Here is a 19,695-nt window from a genome sequence, read left to right on the forward strand (position 1 = left end):
ATTCCAATATAATCGCCAGTACATTATATAAGTAGGAAAGAAAACCCAAAAGCTTAAAGCACCTGGTATTCCTAGGCAGTCTCTCATCCAAGTACTAACCAGGCCCAAACCTGTTAATATTTAGAGATTGGGCATTGACTCTATTGTTTGGCAAAATTATTATTTACTAAGTGAAAAATTTCCAAAAAGCTTACAGCACCTGATATTCCAATCTAATCGCCAGTACATCATATAAGTAGGAAAGAAAACCCAAAAGCTTAAAGCACCTGGTATTCCTAGGCAGTCTCTCATCCAAGTACTAACCAGGCCCAAACCTGCTAATATTCAGAGATCGGGCATTGACTCTTTATTTATTTATTTTTTTGCAAGATTATTATATAATTTGTGAAAAATTTCCAAAAAGTTTAATGTCCTGGTATTCCCAGGCAGTCTCCCATCCATGTACTAACCAGGCCCAAACCTGCTAATATTGAGCAGGTTTGGCATTGACTTTTTTCTTTTTTTTTTTTTTTTTTGCAAGATTATTATATAATTTGTGAAAAATTTCCAAAAAGTTTAAAGCCCTGGTATTCCCAGGAAGTCTCCCATCCATGTACTAACCAGGCCCAAACCTGCTAATATTTAGAGATAGGGCATTGAGTCTATTGTTTGGCAAAATTATTATATACTAAGTGAAAAATTTCCAAAAAGCTTACAGCACCTGGTACTCCAATCTAATCGCCAGTACATTATATAAGTAGGAAAGAAAACCCAAAAGCTCAAAGCACCTGCTATTCCTAGGCGGTCTCTCATCCAAGTACTAACCAGGCCCAAACCTGCTAATATTCAGAGATCGGGCATTGAATCTTTTTTTTTTTATTTTTTTTTTTTATTTTTTTGCAAGATTATTATATAATTTGTGAAAAATTTCCAAAACGTTTAAAGCCCTGGTATTCCCAGGCAGTCTCCCATCCATGTACTAACCAGGCCCAAACCTGCTAATTTTCAGAGATCAGGCATTTTTCCCACTTATTTTTTTTATTTATTTTTTTATTTATTTTTTTTGCAAGATTATTATATAATTCGTGAAAAATTTCCAAAAAGTTTAAAGCCCTGGTATTCCCAGGCAGTCTCCCATCAATGTGCTAACCAGGCCCAAACCTGCTAATATTTAGAGATCGGGCATTGACTCTATTGTTTGGCAAAATTATTATATACTAAGTGAAAAATTTCCAAAAAGCTTACAGCACCTGGTATTCCCAGGCGGTCTCCCATCCAAGTACTAACCAGGCCCAAACCTGCTAATATTCAGAGATCGGGCATTGACTCTTTTTCTTTTGCAAGATTATTATATAATTTGTGAAAAATTTCCAAAAAGTTTAAAGCCTTGGTATTCCCAGGCAGTCTCCCATCCATATACTAACCAGGCCCAAACCTGCTAATATTCAGAGATCGGACATTGACTCTATTGTTTGGCAAAATTGTTATATACTAAGTGAAAAATTTCGAAAAAGCTTACAGCACCTGGTATTCCAATCTAATCGCCATTATATAAGTAGGAAAGAAAATCCAAAAGCTTAAAGCACCTGGTATTCCTAGACGGTCTCCGATCCAAGTACTAACCAGGCCCAAACCTGCTAATATTCAGAGATCGGGCATTGACTCTTTTTTTTTGCAAAATTATTATATAATTCGTGAACAATTTCCAAAAAGTTTAAAGCCCTGGTATTCCCAGGCAGTCTCCCATCCATGTACTAACCAGGCCCAAACCTGCTAATATTCAGAGATCGGGCATTGACTCAAAATTATTATTTACTAAGTGAAAAATTTCCAAAAAGCTTACAGCACCTGATATTCCAGTATAATCGCCAGTACATTATATAAGTAGGAAAGAAAACCCAAAAGCTTAAAGCACCTGGTATTCCTAGGCAGTCTCTCATCCAAGTACTAACCAGGCCCAAACCTGCTAATATTTAGAGATCGGGCATTGACTCTATTGTTTGGCAAAATTATTATATACTAAGTGAAAAATTTCCAAAAAGCTTACAGCACCTGGTATTCCCAGGCGGTCTCCCATCCAAGTACTAACCAGGCCCAAACCTGCTTAGCTTCCGAGATCGGGCATTGCCAGGTTGGTATGGCCGTAAGCGAAGACTGTTGCAAAGAGAGGGCTTTTTAAAGATCAGCCAATCTAATCGCCAGTACATTATATAAGTAGGAAAAGAAAACCCAAAAGCTTAAAGCACCTGGTATTCCTAGGCGTTCTCTCATCCAAGTACTAACCAGGCCCAAACCTGCTAATATTCAGAGATCGGGCATTGACTCTTTTTTTTTTTTTTCAAGATTATTATATAATTTGTGAAAAATTTCCAAAAAGTTTAAAGCCCTGGTATTCCCAGGCAGTCTCCCATCCATGTTGTAAGGGAAACAGGTCAATTTAGCTCAAAAGGAATCATTTAAGATTTTAAAGGGAATTTGAACAGAATCACTGTTTCACGGCGGGTCACGGATACGCGCTTGTGGTTCAGTGAACGAGCCGTTTAACATCAAATCTGCGCTGGATACTAATATCCAAACTATAGTGAAAACACTATCAATTAGCACAGTAACAAGATCGGCAGTTTAAGACATTAACTTGTAAGCACAAAACACAAGATACTTCTCTTTTCAATAAGAATAAGGCTTTATTAGATAAATCTAAGACATATAAACTAATCTAACACATAAACGCACGCACACACACATTCACACAAGTTGCAGGAAGGTCGAAAGTTAGGGAAAGATGAGTTTAAGAGAATGGAAATATGGAATCCCAAGTTTACAGCAATACGTTAAATTGCATAGACATGAACAACCATCAATCACGTAATTAGCGCTCGCATTGAGTTCCTCAATGTGACTAAAATTATATTAGATACACCAGCACAACAAATATCTGGGGATACGTTGCCTTCGTTTCCTGTGAAAGGGACTCCCGTTGAAAGGGGTATCCCGGTGTCGCTGATTGGCTGGAAGTTCAGTAGTGAAGTGACGTCTTGGGAAGCCCGTGGTTGTTGGGCGTTGGCTGAAAGTGCAGAGTCGTGTGCGCTGGTCGAAGTTGAACGGGCATCCGAGGTCAGGCGTCGGAGACTCGACGTTACAAAACTTAACTCAGAACACGAAACTCTCAAACGGAAAAGAAAAGAAATAAAGTTTGACGAGACTAGGTTGTGTTCCTTCTCATTGTGGCATAGTAGCAGCAGGCAGGCACGCTTGAACCGCGCTCAAAGAACAATGATGACTAACCGCATGGCTAGATGCTACAAGCTAAAGCTAGGTAGCAAAGCTACAAGCTAAAAGCTAAGAGCAGGCATGACTAATAGCATGACTGATAGCACGAGCAAGGCTGGAACTGAAAGCAGACTAAAAGCAAAATTACATCGTGTGCAAAGTATTTAAACTTCCTTGTTGGCCACCCCTCAAATGTTGCCTTGACCAATCAGATATGGTCTTGGGTCTGGGGTCATAAATCATTTGTTTATCTTACAAAGCATGTGGTTCTTGCCTCACAGGATCTAATTTTGGACATGATTCCTATAACACAATTATGATATATTTTACAAATAAATGATTGTCAGGACAATATCAAGCAAGAAAATTTGATTATGTCAATACTAGACATGACTATGTATCCTATAGTTATCAAAAGACATACACAATAAGTGATTATACATGATAGTCAAATGTGTGGGTTACACATAAATTAATATGGAGTTAAGCAATGGAACGATTCATTTATAAGTCTTTTTGAGTTCATTCTGGTCCATATATAATGTATAAAAAGCAGTTTCTTTGCCATTCTCTGGCAAAGGGACTTTTCTGTGAAGACAAAGGTTTAAAGCCCTTCCCCCTTAGGAATTTCAGTCTGGTTTCACTGGCTGGGGGGAAGTCAATGCAAGTATTTAACTTGATCTCCTGGGTTTACATGTGATGTCCAGCGTTGCATTCCAATCACGAACAATAAATTTGACAATCTCTTCTTCGAATTAAAATTGTCAATAATTGTTCTATTGGTGTTAATGTTGAAAGCTGTTGTGTGAACAAGTTGGTTGGTTGGTTATCTTGCTTGGTTCTTGTGGCACTAGAACTGATTTATGACTTCCTGAGGAGTTCGGCTCTCGTTTCAATGCACACAGCTCTGATAGACTCTTTGATTTGTCTGGTTCGACTCATTTCTGCTACAATGTACTATCCAGGCCCAAACCTGCTAATATTCAGAGATCGGGCATTGACTCTTTATTTATTTTTTATCTTTTTTTTTGCAATATTATTATATAATTCATGAAAAATTTCCAAAAAGTTTAAAGCCCTGGTATTCCCAGGCAGTCTCCCATCCATGTACTAACCAGGCCAAAACCTGCTAATATTTAGAGATCGGGCATTCACTCTATTGTTTGGCAAAATTATTATATACTAAGTGAAAAATTTCCAAAAAGCTTACAGCACCTGGTATTCCCAGGCGGTCTCCCATACAAGTACTAACCAGGCCCAAACCTGCTTAGCTTCCGAGATCAGACGAGATCGAGCATTGCCTTTTTTTTTCTTTTTTTTTTTTTTTAATTAAGAAATTTCAATCAATAAAATACAATAGATTAAACACAGTCAAATAGAAAATACAGAACATCGTCTTTACACATCTCCACATTACACATCTTCCCTTTACATCGATAATTTAAAAAAAACTCTTCCACTTTCCGGGCAACTTCCATATTAAATCGTTTAAAACACAACAAACTTTTGGGGTAAAAACATCATAAAAAGAGTCTAACATATTTATACCTTTAAAGTACACATACAGTCTTTCAATATATAATTCTGTTTTTCTTTTAAACACACTCCAAACATCCAACACAATTTTTTCCTTTTTAGCCACAGTTCTTCTGTCCCATATTGCACTTTTCATTAGCATTACACACAGATTGATGAAACTTTTGTTTTTACACTTTTTTTCCCAACCAAACATCACAACTCTGTTCCATTCCATCACATTTTCATCCCACTCCTCAGTCACATCTTTATTTAAACATTTACATTTCCTTAAAAAGTCCTCCAGCTCTCTACACTGTAAAAACATATGTAAAATCCCCTCTTCTTCTTCCTGGCACACTTTACACAGAGCATTTTCTTCCATTCCTATTTAATTTAAAATAACATCAGTAAAAACCACTTTATGCCTTATAAAATACTCCAAACATTCCAATTTTGTTTCCACACATTTCCCCGTCATGTTTCTCCATATACACTCTTTTTTTAAATCTTTGAATTTCTGCACCCAGTATCCATTTACAATCGGCTCTTTAAAAACATCATCTCTAAAAGCACAATAAATCATTTTCACAGTACATTCCTTAAAATCATACAGTTTTTGCCCCAATTTCACATTAATACATTTCTCTTTTGGTTCTCCTTCCATACTTTCTATTCTTTTAATCCACTCTTTAGGTATTGCATTTTTAATGATATCATATTTATTTTTTATTTCTTGTTCACTGTAATCTTCTTTTGCCTCTTCCATTGCATCCACAATAAATTGTGTCGGTAAAAATCCTTCTTTAAATTCATATAAAACATCTCTCACTCTTGTTATCCCCATATCCAACCGTTTCTTTAAAAACATTTCTTTGTCTTGTTTTAAAATGTTTTTGTTTAAAAACAGAGGTTGATTTAAAATGTTTTCTCTCCCATGTGGATCATACTCTACTTTGTCTAAAAATTTTCCCCAGGCACTAAACATTTCTCTATAAAACTCTGGTAATCTTTCTGTCATCCAATTCTTCGTTTTCATCCATAAAGTTCCATCCCCCATGTTAAAATCCCCACATTTGTTTAAAAAATACTCCATTGTCCTTTTCCATGCTGTTTTGTGACCTTCATCCAGATATTTTTTTACTATTTTAATTCTTAAGCAATTTTTTCTCTGTTCTACATCAATTAATTCCATCCCTCCCTTCCCCGCTTCTCCTATTAACGTACTATATGCAATTCTTGATGGTTTACTATTCCATAAAAAATCTAAAAAACATTTTTTCAACCTTTTCTCCACCCACATTGGCATAGCAGTCACATATAAACCATACCGCAACTTTGACACCATTAACACATTTAAAATTAAAACCTTCCCTTTTAAACTTAAAGTCCTCAATTTCCAAAAATTTAACCTTCTTTCAATTCCTCCTACTATTTCTTCCCACATTTTTTCTTTAACATTCCTTTCTTCTTTTCCCATTAGAACACATAAAATCCTTATTTCTTTTGTTTCTTTAAAATGAAAATAATCCGTTAAAACATTTACTCCTCCAAATCTCACATATGTTGTTTTTTCTTCATTTATTTTACCTCCTGATCCCCTACAAAACATCTGTACTACTTCCATTACTTTATTAACACTCTCTATATCTTTAACTATTATTGTTGTATATCATCTGCATATTGAAATATTTTTTCATTTCCCCCACTTCCTTCAATGCATATTGAAATATTTTTTCATTTCCCCCACTTCCTTCAATTGAAATATTAGCTAATCCCTTTTATGTCTTCATCTATTTTAATAGCTAATCCCAATGGTTCTGCAACTAAAGAATATAAAAGCGCTGATAATGGACATCCTTGTCTTATTGATCTAGTAATTTTAAAACATTCAGTTAAAAAACCATTACACTGTATTCTTGTTATTGCTCCCCTATATATAATTGTAAACCACTTGATAAAATTTTCCCCAAACCCGTACTTTCTTAAAATTCCAAATAAATATTCATGCTCCACTCTATCAAAAGCCTTTTCGAAATCCAAACTAATAACATATCCTTTTTTGTTTTTTTCTTTCATACATCTTATCCTATCTATTATACTTAAAGTTGTGTCCGCTATATCTTTCCCTTTAACTCCATACACTTGATTTGTTTTAATTATGGTTGGCATTACCTCTTTCAATCTGTTAGCTAAAACTTTTGTTAAAATTTTCAGATCTGTATTCAGCATTGTAATTGGTCTATAATTTTTTAAGTCTACTTTATCTCCTTTTCTTTTATATATCAACTTTAATAATCCCATCCCCATTCTCTGATTCATTTCCTCTTTCTTAAAAATGTCTTCATATACTTCCTTTAAAATACTGGTTAAAAAATCTTTAAAAACGATATAAAATTCACTCCCCAAACCATCTATACCTGGACTTTTATTTTTGTTTAATTCACTTATTGCTCTTTTTATCTCTTCTTCTCTTATCTCTTCATCACACTCTTTTTTGTCTACTTCTCCTACTGTTGTTTTTATTTGCTTAAGTAACTCCAATTTATCATCTTCCTTCAACCCCTCAGTACTAAACAGGTTCTCATAATATGCTTTTACTTATTTTAATATTTCGTCATTTGTTTCCACCACTACACCATTTTTTCCTCTTATTTCTTTAATCATTCCAGCTTTCCCTCTTATTTTTTCTAGATCAAAAAAAAACTTTGTACATTTTTCTCCCTCCACAGTACATTTAGCTTTACTTCTTAGTCTTGCACCTTCATATTTTTTCTCTTCCATTTCTTTCAATATTCCCTCCAATTCTTTTATTTTTTGTATGTCTTTCCCATTCTCATTTAATTCCTTTTCCAATTTTTCTCTTATTTCTTTCTCCTTCTTCCTCTTACATATCTGTATTAATTTGCAATACTTTATTGTGAATTTTTTAACTAAATAGTTAACATTTTCCCCCCACATCCTTTTATCTTCACTGTACATTTCATTCTCCTTTTCTTTTTCAATAATTTCTTTTTCTACTTAAAACATACTCCTCATTCTTCAAAACCTCTACATTTAAAACCCATACACCCGGCCCTCTTTTCACTGAATTCCAGTATACTTGCATAAAAATTGGTTTATGGTCACTTAAACTTGATTCTTCATATTTAATGTTACCGATAAAACCTTCAATGTTCCTTGTACATAAAATAAAATCAATCCTTGTTTTACACATAAAATTCCCTACTAATTGCCTCCTTGAATATTCTTTCTTTTTTTCATTTCTTTCTCTCCATACATCAATTATACTATTTTCTCCCATTAATAATTTCAGTTCTTTTCTTCCTTTATCATTTTTAAAAACCATTCCCTCACCCATTTCTAATTTACTCAAAACGGTATTAAAATCACCCATCATAATAACCTCTTCATGCTTTTTTAAAAAATCTCTTAATACATTAAAATATTCCTTCTTTTCATTCTCTACAGTCGGTGCATGAATATTAACTACAATAACTTTTTTCTCCTCATACTCCATTTCAACCACAATACATTTCCCATATATGTCATTATATATTGTTTTACATATACCCCACAGTTTTCTTTTATTAAAATCGCAACTCCTCTTCCCAGCCTCCCATCACCATTGTTATAAAAAATCTCTCCACTCCACCTTTTCCTTATTTCAGTCATGTACTCTTCCCTCCAGTTAGTTTCTTGTAATAAAATCACATTTCTTTCACCTTTTCAAATTTACCCATGTCCATTAGTCCCCTTGCATTAAAAGTATTTCCTTTCACCAAATTTATCTCTTGCATCTTGTTTTTTACCGTGTCCTGCTCGTTGTCGATACTCCAGTCCAGGGTCGTTTGCCATGCGTGTCTCTCCAGCCAATCCAGTGCCGTTTGCCTTACGTGTCTCTCCAGCCAATCCAGTGTCGTTTGCCTTACGTGTCTCTCCAGCCAATCCAGTGTCGTTTGCCATGCGTGTCTCTCCAGCCAGTCCAGTGTCGTTTGCCATGTGTGTCTCTCCAGCCAGTCCAGTGTCGTTTGCCAATAATCCATCCATTGTAAATAAACACAAACAAAAAATTAACCACCCTCCAGCCAGCAAGATGCTGCTGTTAGGTGGTTTAAAACTGAAAAACCTCACAAAAAATAAACTAAAAGTCCTAAAACAACTCACAAAACAAACACTAACAGAAAAATCAAAATGGAGGAGAGCCTTCCTCTCCCAACTGCAGCCAACACTTCCTGTAGCTCTCTAGCGCCCTCAGGTTGGTATGGCCGTAAGCGAAGACTGCTGCAAAGAGAGGGCTTTTTAAAGATCAGCCAATCTAATCGCCAGTACATTATATAAGTAGGAAAAGAAAACCCAAAAGCTTAAAGCACCTGGTATTCCTAGGCGGTCTCTCATCCAAGTACTAACCAGGCCCAAACCTGCTAATATTCAGAGATCGGGCATTGACTCTATTTTTTTTTTTTTTTTTTTTTTTTTTTTGCAAGATTATTATATAATTTAATTTAGTAAGCATCATTTTTACATGCAATCAAATAAACATTAGAAAAAAACTAAACAACATCCTTTTCAGGCATGGCAATATGCATTTGACCAAGAATACACACAACAAATATTTTGTAAAAATTCCCCACCTTGTTTTCCAATTTAAAATAATTATACAATATTTGAACATAGTCTTCAACCATCCTTTCAAACAGTAACCACAAATGTAAAATAAAATCCCTGTTTTTAGCCACATTTCTCCTTTTCCAAACTGCCTTTTTTGCCAAAATTAATAATAAATTAATTAGTTTCTTATTTGCATTTTTCTCATTCATTCCTAACATAAAATTAATCTCCCAGTTCAAATCCCCCTTATTATCCCTCAAAGCATTAATTGTCTCTTTTAGTTCTTTAAAAAATGGGGTCAGTTTTTCACAATATAAAAACAAGTGTAAAATACCTTCATCAGCATTTTTACATACTTTGCACTGTGCATTTGTTTCTTTTTTCATTAAACACAATCTCATTTCAGTAAAAAACACATTGTGTCTTATAAAATAATCCAAACATTCTAGTTCCACATCCAACCATTGCCATTTTAGGATCTTCCGAATATCTTTCTCGTTGACTTCATTAAAATGCCTCATCCAAAATACATTAGCAATAGGTTTTTTTAAAAACTGAATTTCTAAAAAAACAGTAAAACATTCCAACAGTTCCCAAATTTAAGTCAACCCACTTATCTTTCCATTTAAAAAACACATCCATTTTGTTTTCGTTTCTCCCCCCTTTGCTTATTTCATCCAGCCATTGCCTTGGGATTGCCTTTTTTACATCCTCATATTGTCTTCTTAAACCTGACATATTAAAATCCTCCTTCTCCTCTTCCATAGCATCTATAATGACCTGCAAAGGTAAAAATCCTTCTTTATATTCCCATAAAACATCTCGTATTTTTAAAATTCCCACCTTCATCCATTTTTTAAAATAGATATCCTGCTCTTGTAGCTTTATCTTTCCATTCAGAAACAAAGGTTGATTTAAAACAACTTCCCTCCCCTTCGGATTAAAATCAACCTTTGTTAAAAAAAGTCTCCAAGCACTTACAACTTCCTGATAAAATCCTGGTTATACCCTCTAGCATCCAATTTTTGAGTTTCATCCATAAAATATTATCCCCCAATTTAAAATTCCCACATTTATTTAGATAAAAACCCATCATTTTTTTTCCATTCAGCTTTGTTTGTCCTATCCAGATATTTTTTAACAACTTTCACCCTCATACTTTTAATTTTTTGTTCAACATCCACTAAACCCATCCCTCCCTCATCCAGCTGCCCTATTAATGTAAAATAAGCAATCCTTGGAGGCTTTTTAATCCCATAAAAACTCTAAAACACATTTCTTTATCCTTTTTAAAACCCAGTTTGGCAATGGCATCACATGTAAAACATACCACATTTTAGACAACATTAACAAATTCACAATTAATATTTTTCCCCTCAAACTTAAAAACACGCTTCTCCAAAAAATCAGCCTTCTCTCCATTCCACCTACTATCCCTTCCCACATATTATCTACTGCCACTTTTTCATTCTTTGCTAAAACCACCCCTTCATATAACCAATTTCATATACACAGTTTCTTCTTCATTGATTTTTGCACCCGTCCCATCACAATAGTATTGCATTTTTTCCATAACCTTTTTAACGCTTTCCATATTTTCCACCACAACTGTTGTATCATCTGCGTATTGAAGGATTTTCTTAAATTCCCCTTCCTCTTCCATATTTATTCCTTTTATTCCTTCCTCCTTATTTATTAAAATTCCTAAAGGTTCCGCCACCAAAGAATAAAGCTGTGCTGATAACGGACACCCCTTCCTTATGGACCTTAAAACTTTAAAAGGTTGACTTAAAAATCCATTACATTTTACTTTCGTTAAGATATCCTTGTATAAAATTGCAATCCATTTAATAAAATTTTCCCCAAACCCGAACTTCTTTAAAACAGAAAATAAGAATTTATGCTCCACTCTATCAAATGCTTTTTCAAAATCCAACCTAATAACATATGCTTTCCTTTCCTTTTCTTTTATATAACTTATTATGTCTCTTATGCTACCTGTAATGTCTGCTATGTCCCTCCCTTTTACACCATATGCTTGATTAGTTTCAATTATACTTGGCATTACATTCTTCAATCTATTAGCTAAAACTTTAGCTAAAATCTTAAAATCAGTATTTAGCATTGTGATGGGTCTAAAATTCTTCAAATTTGTTTTATCACCTTGTCTCTTATAAATTATTTTCATTAAACCTAACCCCATTCTTGGATTGACTCCTTCTTTCCTAAAAATATCATCATAAATTCCCTTTAAAATCAAACAGTCTCTCATTCAAGTCTCTCATTCAAGTACTAACCAGTGAACAATTTCCAAAAAGTTTAAAGCCCTGGTATTCCCAGGCAGTCTCCCATCCATGTACTCACCAGGCCCAAACCTGCTTAGCTTCCGAGACCAGACAAGATCAGGTATAGCCTTTTTTAGGGCTCAGGCCTGGAGGGCGAGAGCCCTATTGTTTTCCTTAGGATTATTTGTTATTATTAGGGCTCAAGCCTGGAGGGCGAGAGCCCTATTGTTTTCTTTAGGATTATTTGTTATTAGGGCCCGAGCCAATGGGCGCAGGGCCCTATTGTTCCCCTAAGGATTATTAGGGCTCAAGCCCGAAGGGGCGAAGAGCCCTATTGTTCTTCTAAGGATTATTCTTATTATTATTATTTTTTTTATTTTTTATTAAACCTTCCGGGGGTTTTTGGGGGCCTTAACATGCTCAAAAACTCTTGAAAATTGGCACACACATTGGAATCTGCGGCCATCAGGACGCCACAGAGACTGGGACCCGGGCGTGGCACAGGGGCTCTACAGCGCCCCCTGGAACACAGTCATTAATCTTGAACCATAGCTCACACACACTTGCATATATTTATATGAAACTCAGTACACTTGTAGATCTCATTGAGCTGAACAACTTTCGCGCTCTATGTCAAAGGCTCCGCCCAACAGGAAGTCAGCTATTCATGGCTGTTTAAAAAAAGCATGCTCTGGAATTTGATATACTTGTCATAGGTTTTTTACTTGATTGCCACCAAACTCGGTGAACATGATCTCAAGAGATTGGGGATGAAAAATTGCGAGGGGATTTTTGATATCTCGAACGGTTTGCCCGTGGCGAGGCGTTGAAATTAGGGCAAAAAGTGAGAAACAGGAAATGCCTAATAACATCCACATACATTTCCTGAGTTTGATCAAACTTCATTGGTTTGTTCGATGTATGATACCGATCGTATATATGTGACTATTAAGAGTCAAAGTTATAGCGCCACCAACTGGCAGCAGGAAGTGTGTCATTTTCAAAATGCTTTGAATTCAGCATCTTATTTTTACTCGATTTGCTTCAAACTTCATCAGAATAATGACAAAACATGGCCGATGTAAATCTGTTGTGGGGATATTGATATCTTATATATTGTTGCCATGGCAACGTGTCAAACTTGAATATTCTGTTATGGTGATTTTGAGGCAGATAACAACCTCAGATTTACATGAAACTCAAAACACATATTAGTATTCTTGATAGCTAGACAATGGAAAAAGCTTTTAAAAGGGCCTGGAAGAGGCATTCTATAGCGCCACCTTTTGTCAAAAGTGGGGGGGTTAGTTTTAGCTACAGACACCAAACTCGGTACAAAAATTGTTCTTATCAAGACGGACAACTTTCTAATTCACAGTCATCAGCTACGATCAACAGGAAGTCAGCTATTTTGATTTGAATGTGGATTTTTTTTTACATTTAGCTGTGAATTAATGCATACTGCTCAGAGGAGAGTAACACTATACACACCAAACTTTGTCTACATGATGCCAAAACATTTTAAACAACTTAAATTGCCAATGGATTTTGGATAGCTTGAACGGTTTTGTCGTGGTGATTTTTTTAAATGACAGTAAAAATTGAATTATTAATTGTCCTGCATTTTTAAATTCCAAACACTTCCAAACCTTTTTTCATACAGAAAAAAAGTCATTCTGAGTAAATATGGATAGTTTCACGACTTTACAACACTGTATGGGTAACAGAAAATAAAAAAACTGTCAGACATCTCATCTCACTCTGTCACTCTGTTTGAGTATATGTGCTTCAGACTTCCATTGTCTGAGAGAAATTGCGCCCCTACAGGTGCAATTACCGGACTTTTACTTTCACTTTTAAATCGGTTAATAATACACATAAATAGTTAGATTTAATTCACACTGACAAGCTAAACCAACATATCTGATTATTACCGGTTCAGGGCTCAAGGATAAATTATTTCTGGCCAGAGATACGTGAGAAATAGGAGAGATGAATCACCGCTGTGATCACGAGCGTCTGGAGTAAAGAGCTCAGAATAACGAATTTATTCCTGTTTTAAAGCTTTTAAAAATAAATTATTACAGCGATATCACACAATCAACCAATTAGAACACACCAAGAGCTAAATTCAGATGTTTTTGAACTGTTTGTGTGAAAATGAAATATTTGTGGCTGCCTATCTGAAATCACCGCTCCGATCAGCGCGTACAGTGTCGAGCTCAAAACAAACGAATTTATTCTTGTTTAAGAGCTTTTTTAAATAAAATATTACCACAAATGCACACAATAAACCCATTGTAACACAACAAGAGCTAAATGCAGGTGTTTGTGACCAGTTTAAGTGTGCAAGACTATTTGAAAGCGCGACTGGCAGAATAACATTTCTCTCGAGCTGCAGGTTTCTGCATTTCGTCGTACGAATGAACACATAACGGACAAGATTATTTCAAAATAGCTTGGCGAATATAAACGAAAACAGCTGTCTTTCTGTCTTCAATTTTAATCTATATAAAAAAGGAAACTCATTCGACTTGGCTGCTTTTTTAATGTGTGCGTATTTATTTATTTACCTTTTTATACATTTTGTATAATTTCATAGTTTGTGTATTACAATTATAAAAACAAAAATAAATTTAGCCACTCACATAGAAATAGCTTAGGCCTTATCCTTTTCTGACAGTTTTAGGGATTTTTAAAAATCCTAAAAAAAAAAAATTATTTGTGCTGCAAATAATAATTTCAAACTCATTTGATACTGACCTATGACATCCTGTGACATTATATTTATTTGAATTTACATAATCTCATGGATGTAACAGTAAATCTGTTCAGCTCACAGATCAATACTAAGCTGTAATGCAAGCAGAACTTTCACAAATGCTTATGAGTCATTTAAGGATTTGATAACACTGTAAAATAATGTCTAATTTGTTAACATTAGCAAATGCATTGATAACACTTTATAATAACTGCACTCATTAGTAAATAGTCAGTTCATGCTTTATAAAGCCTTGTCCCAACATTAATAGTCAGTAGTAAGCAGTTTATAAATACAGCTATAAATAGCTTGTCCTTGGTTTATAAGCACATTTATTAAAAAGGAGAGTAAAGGGTCAGTTATCTTCCTATGAAAAATAAAAGATAAAAATAAACAAACAACAACACAGATTGATACAGAACTCAGAAATTTTATTGTGGATTTATGATCAAATTCTTTTTCAACATGATGCCAATATACTGAGATGTTAAATTGTGAATAGGTTTAGGATAGCTTAAATGGTGTTGCCATAGAGATTTATTAAAGTAACATAAAAAAATACAATAGTTATTTTACTATATCTTTAAATTTTTTCATTCCAAACTCTTCATAATTTTTTATATAAGTAGAAGTCATCATTTGAAGGAAGCACAGTAAGTTTCATAGCTTTATCATTTTCAAGAGCCAGCATAAAATTAAAACTATCATAACTTATAAATCAAGCTTGCAATTCTTAGTACCAATAATGGTCACCAGAGGGAGCTATAGGATTACTTTTAAATAATTATTGTAGAAACGAGTATGATTTAAATCATTTATAGAAATCTTAAAAAAAAAAAAATAATGAATTGTATGTATTTTACTGATAAAATGACCCTCGCTTAATTAGAATAACATGCTGAAGTATTGTGAACTGTATATTAAGAATAATTCTTTATAGGCTTTATGGACAGATACGTTTTGAGTGACTCTTGAAAGTTCAGCACCACATCCTCTTTTACCACTGTTTAAAGAATTAATCTTACACAACAGGTGTGAATGAATTTTGGATAGCTTGAATGGTTTTGTCGTGGTGATTTTTTGAAATAATAGTAAAAAAGGAACCAGTAAATGTCTTTTTATTTTTTTAAAGTGCAGCTTCTAAACACTTCAAAAAAATGTACACATAGAAGACCAGTCATTCTGAGGCATATTTCCTCAGAATGACTGGTCTCATGACCATAGTTTCATGACTATACAACACTATATGGATGATAGAAAATTAAAAAACTATCATACATCTGATGTCACTCAGTTCCACTGTCACTGTGGGTAATGTGTGTGTGTGTGTGTGTGTGTTAAGTGAATTAGGTGTGAATCTATCAGGGTGCATTTAGTCTCCAGCGCCAACATTTTACAGAACTGCCACTTTCCTGGAGTCTCCAGAATTACTCGGTGTCAGGCTCTGAGAGACTTAAGATTCCAAAAAATGATTTAATTAGAATACCATGAAGTATTGTGAAATACTATATATTAAGACTTTATATATAGGCTTAATGAACAGATTAGAGTGACTCGTGAAGGACCAGCACCACCTCCTCTTGTCCGATGGTTTGAGGAATATATCTTCCAGAATCTGGGATTAAGATTTAGGAGCTCATTTTTATTCCACCTCCTTTCCTGAAAGTCTGTCTTGCATAATTGACTAAAAATTAATCTTCACATTAATTCCTAATTATTTTGTAATTCTTTTTGTCAGTTCTTCTTGACCTGTTTTTTTCTTCTTCTTTTCTGACCTCATGACCCAGTCAGCATTTTTTGTACAATGGTCAAGTCTTAACTTATCCATTTCTGTATTGCATTTGTGTTTGATATTTCTCATGGGTATTTCATAATTTTCGACTTTACAGTTTGAGTTAAAACTCTATTTTAGCGCATTTCATCTGTAAAAGAAAACAAGCCTAATAATTCTACACATATGAATATAAGGAGTTTTTCTCTTCCAGCTTTCCTGGACTATTATATAGCACTCATAAATGATTAAATAAAAAATAATGGTAGTTATTAAGATTGATATGGTTTGGAATTGGTAAAATGTACTTGGAAAAAAATCACAATAAAACTATTTTTTTCATGTTTAAGTTTGGAATATTAACTGACATGAATGAATGCTATATAAATATTGTTCGTGTTAACATAATGTTTATAAATGAAATCTTATTGTACAGTGTTACTAAAGTTATATATATTTATATATTGTTCTGTGAATGTGATTTTAAAGTCTAGATGATTCGGATTAACCCTTTAACTGCCGTATCCTTTAAAACCTCACTGCCAGAGGGATATTGTGAATGCATGTGCCCGCTGGGCACAGTTTACCTGATGCCACGGGGGGGTTATGGCATTGGTGGCTTGAGCCCGCCATCGCTGCTTGCAGCTATATTTCTTATTTTTTTTTTTTTTTTTTTAACCTTCCGGGGGTTTTTGGGGGCCTTAACATACTCAAAAACTCTTGAAAATTGGCATACACATTGGAACCTGCGGCCATCAGGTCGCCGCAGAGACTGGAACCCGGGCGTGGCACAGGGGCTCTACAGCGCCCCCTGGAACACCGTCAGAAAATCCTGAACCATAGCTCACACATACTTGCATGTATTTATATGAAACTCAGTACACTTATAGATCTCATTGAGCTGAACAACTTTCATGCTCTATGTCATAGGCTCCGCCCAACAGGAAGTCAGCTATTCAGGGCTGTTTAAAAAAAGCATGCTCTGGAATTTGAAATACTCCTCTGAGGTTTTCCACCCGTTCGCAACAAAACTTAGTGAACATGATCTCAAGACATTGAGGATGAAAAATTGCGAGGGGATTTTTGATATCTCGAACGGTTCGCCCGTGGTGAGGCGTTGAATTTAGGGCACAAAATTTGAAACAGGAAGTGCCTAATAACATCCACATACATTTCCTGAGTTTCATCAAACTTCATCGGTTTGTTCATTGTAATATGTTGCTCGCATATATGTAACTATAAGGTGTCAAAGTTACAGCGCCACCAACTGGCAGCAGGAAGTGTGTCATTTTCCAAATGCTTTGAATTCAGTATCTTAGTTTTACTCTATTTGCTTCAAACTTCATCAGAATAATGACAAAACACGGCAGATGAAAATCTGTTGTGGGTATACTGATATCTAATATAGTGTTGCCATGGCAACGTGTCAAACTTGAATATTCTGTTATGGTGATTTTGAGGCAGACAACAAGCTCAGATTTACATGAAACTCAGAACACATATCAGTATTAATGATATCTAGACAATGGCAAAAGCTTTTAAAAGGGCGTGAAGGAGGCACTCTATAGCGCCACCTTTTGTCAAAAATGGGGGGGTTAGTTATAGCTACAGACACCAAACTTGGTACATTAATTGTTCTTATTAAGACGGACAATTTTCTAATTCACAGTCATAAGCTATGACAAACAGGAAGTCAGCTATTTTTATTTTTATTTTTATTTTTGGGCAAATTCGGCTGTGAATTAATGCATACTCCTCACAGGGGACGTGCACTATACACACCAAACGTTGTCTACATTTTGAAAAAAACATTGAGGAACTTAAATTGCAGATGGATTTTGGATAGCTTGAACGGTTTTGCCGTGGGGATTTTTGAAATAATATTAAAAAGGGAAACATTATTTGTCTTGTATATTTAAATTGCAGCTTCCAAACATTTCAAAACCATTTTTTATTTAGAGAACATGCGATTCTGAAGAAATATGCATAGTTGCATGACTTTACAACACTGTATGATTAAAAGAAAATTATAAAACTGCCAGACATCTGATCTCACTCTGAGGCATTCTCTCTGTGTGAGGGAAGGGAGGGGGAGGGGGTGGGGTGCTTGAGGGCCTGCCTGACAGAGAGCGAGAGAGAGAGAGAGAGAGAGTTAACAACTCTTTAATCACCAGAAAAATAAACAGTAATTGTGTGTTGTTGATTTTTTTCATCATTACAGCTTAAGAAATCTCTCTATCATTTTCTGTCAGTTTTAGGGATGAAAAAAACCTAGTACAATTTGTAGGGCTCAAACAAAATGATTTTATATAATAAGGTTAAGAATTATGTTAATTGCAAGATAAAAAAAAAGATTTTAAAAATACATACACGTTGACTTGTATATATTTTTTTATTCTGATAATAATTTTAAACTTATTTGATACTGACCTATGACAGACATTCTGTGACATGACATGACATGACCTGAATTTACACAATCTTGCTCATTTTACAGTAAAACAGTTCAGCTCACAGATAATGACTAAGCTGTAATGCAGGCAAAAATATTTTACAAATGCTTATAGATCAATAAAATTGTTAAAAATGCTTTTTCACAAAGTGCATAATAATAAGGCACGTTGATATTCTGATGACATTTTTTTTCCACGCACATTTTACCAATTTCAAATCACATCAATCTTAATAAATACTATATATTTGGTATTTCATTATTTATGAGATAAATATATAATTGTCCTCGAAGGCTGGAAGTGAAAAGCTCATATTCAGGAGTGCTGAATTTTTAGGCATGTCTTCTTGTCATGCATTGGTCATAGAGCTCATTGTAGCCATGTTTCAGGTGTTGAAATAGATTTGTTATACATTATACAGGTTCACTGTTTGCACATTGTATACAGTATGTGTATGTCGTTCAGATGCAGCAGCGAGAGCATGTTATTGTAACGCAAAAACATTAACATGGGCTCTGAAAAAAATATGCATTACGGATAGAGCTTGTGAACCTGGCCTTGCATAGGCATATGCACAGTCTGTCCTGTTCTCGTGCTCCATTTAGGAATGCTTCATTCGGACTGGTTCAGAAAGAAACGCCAAACGTGCAGTGCGTAATACCTATCATGGCCACCACCAGATGGAGCTATAGGATTACTTTTAAATAATTGTTTTAGAAACGTGTATACAGCATTTAAATCATTTATAAGAATCTTTCAAAGTAAAATAATATGTATTTAAAAAATTTAATGAATTTTAATGGTAATATAGTTTAATATAATAATTTCAGAAATGTTTATAGATCAATAAAAGTATTTTTAAAAATGGTTATAGATCATGAAAAGTGTTTTGCAACAATTTATAATAAGCTCTCTTTGGTTTACATTAACTAACAATGAACAATCTATTTTTCAGATCATTTATTAATCTTTTTTATGTTATTTCACAGTACATAAACTAATCTTAAAATAAAAATGTAATTAAAAAAATATTATTAATAATGTATTAAA

The 19,695-nt window shown here is 34.4% G+C and overlaps 1 pseudogene; it reads right to left on the reverse strand.

Moving 5' to 3' along the window:
* Nucleotides 1-2,019: 2,019 nt before the first annotated feature.
* On the reverse strand, nt 2,020-2,128 carry LOC113087023 (uncharacterized; annotated as a pseudogene).
* Nucleotides 2,129-19,695: the final 17,567 nt, after the last annotated feature.

This window comes from Carassius auratus, unplaced genomic scaffold (genome assembly GCF_003368295.1).
Source record: "Carassius auratus strain Wakin unplaced genomic scaffold, ASM336829v1 scaf_tig00044323, whole genome shotgun sequence".
Classification (NCBI taxonomy): Eukaryota; Metazoa; Chordata; class Actinopteri; order Cypriniformes; family Cyprinidae; genus Carassius; species Carassius auratus.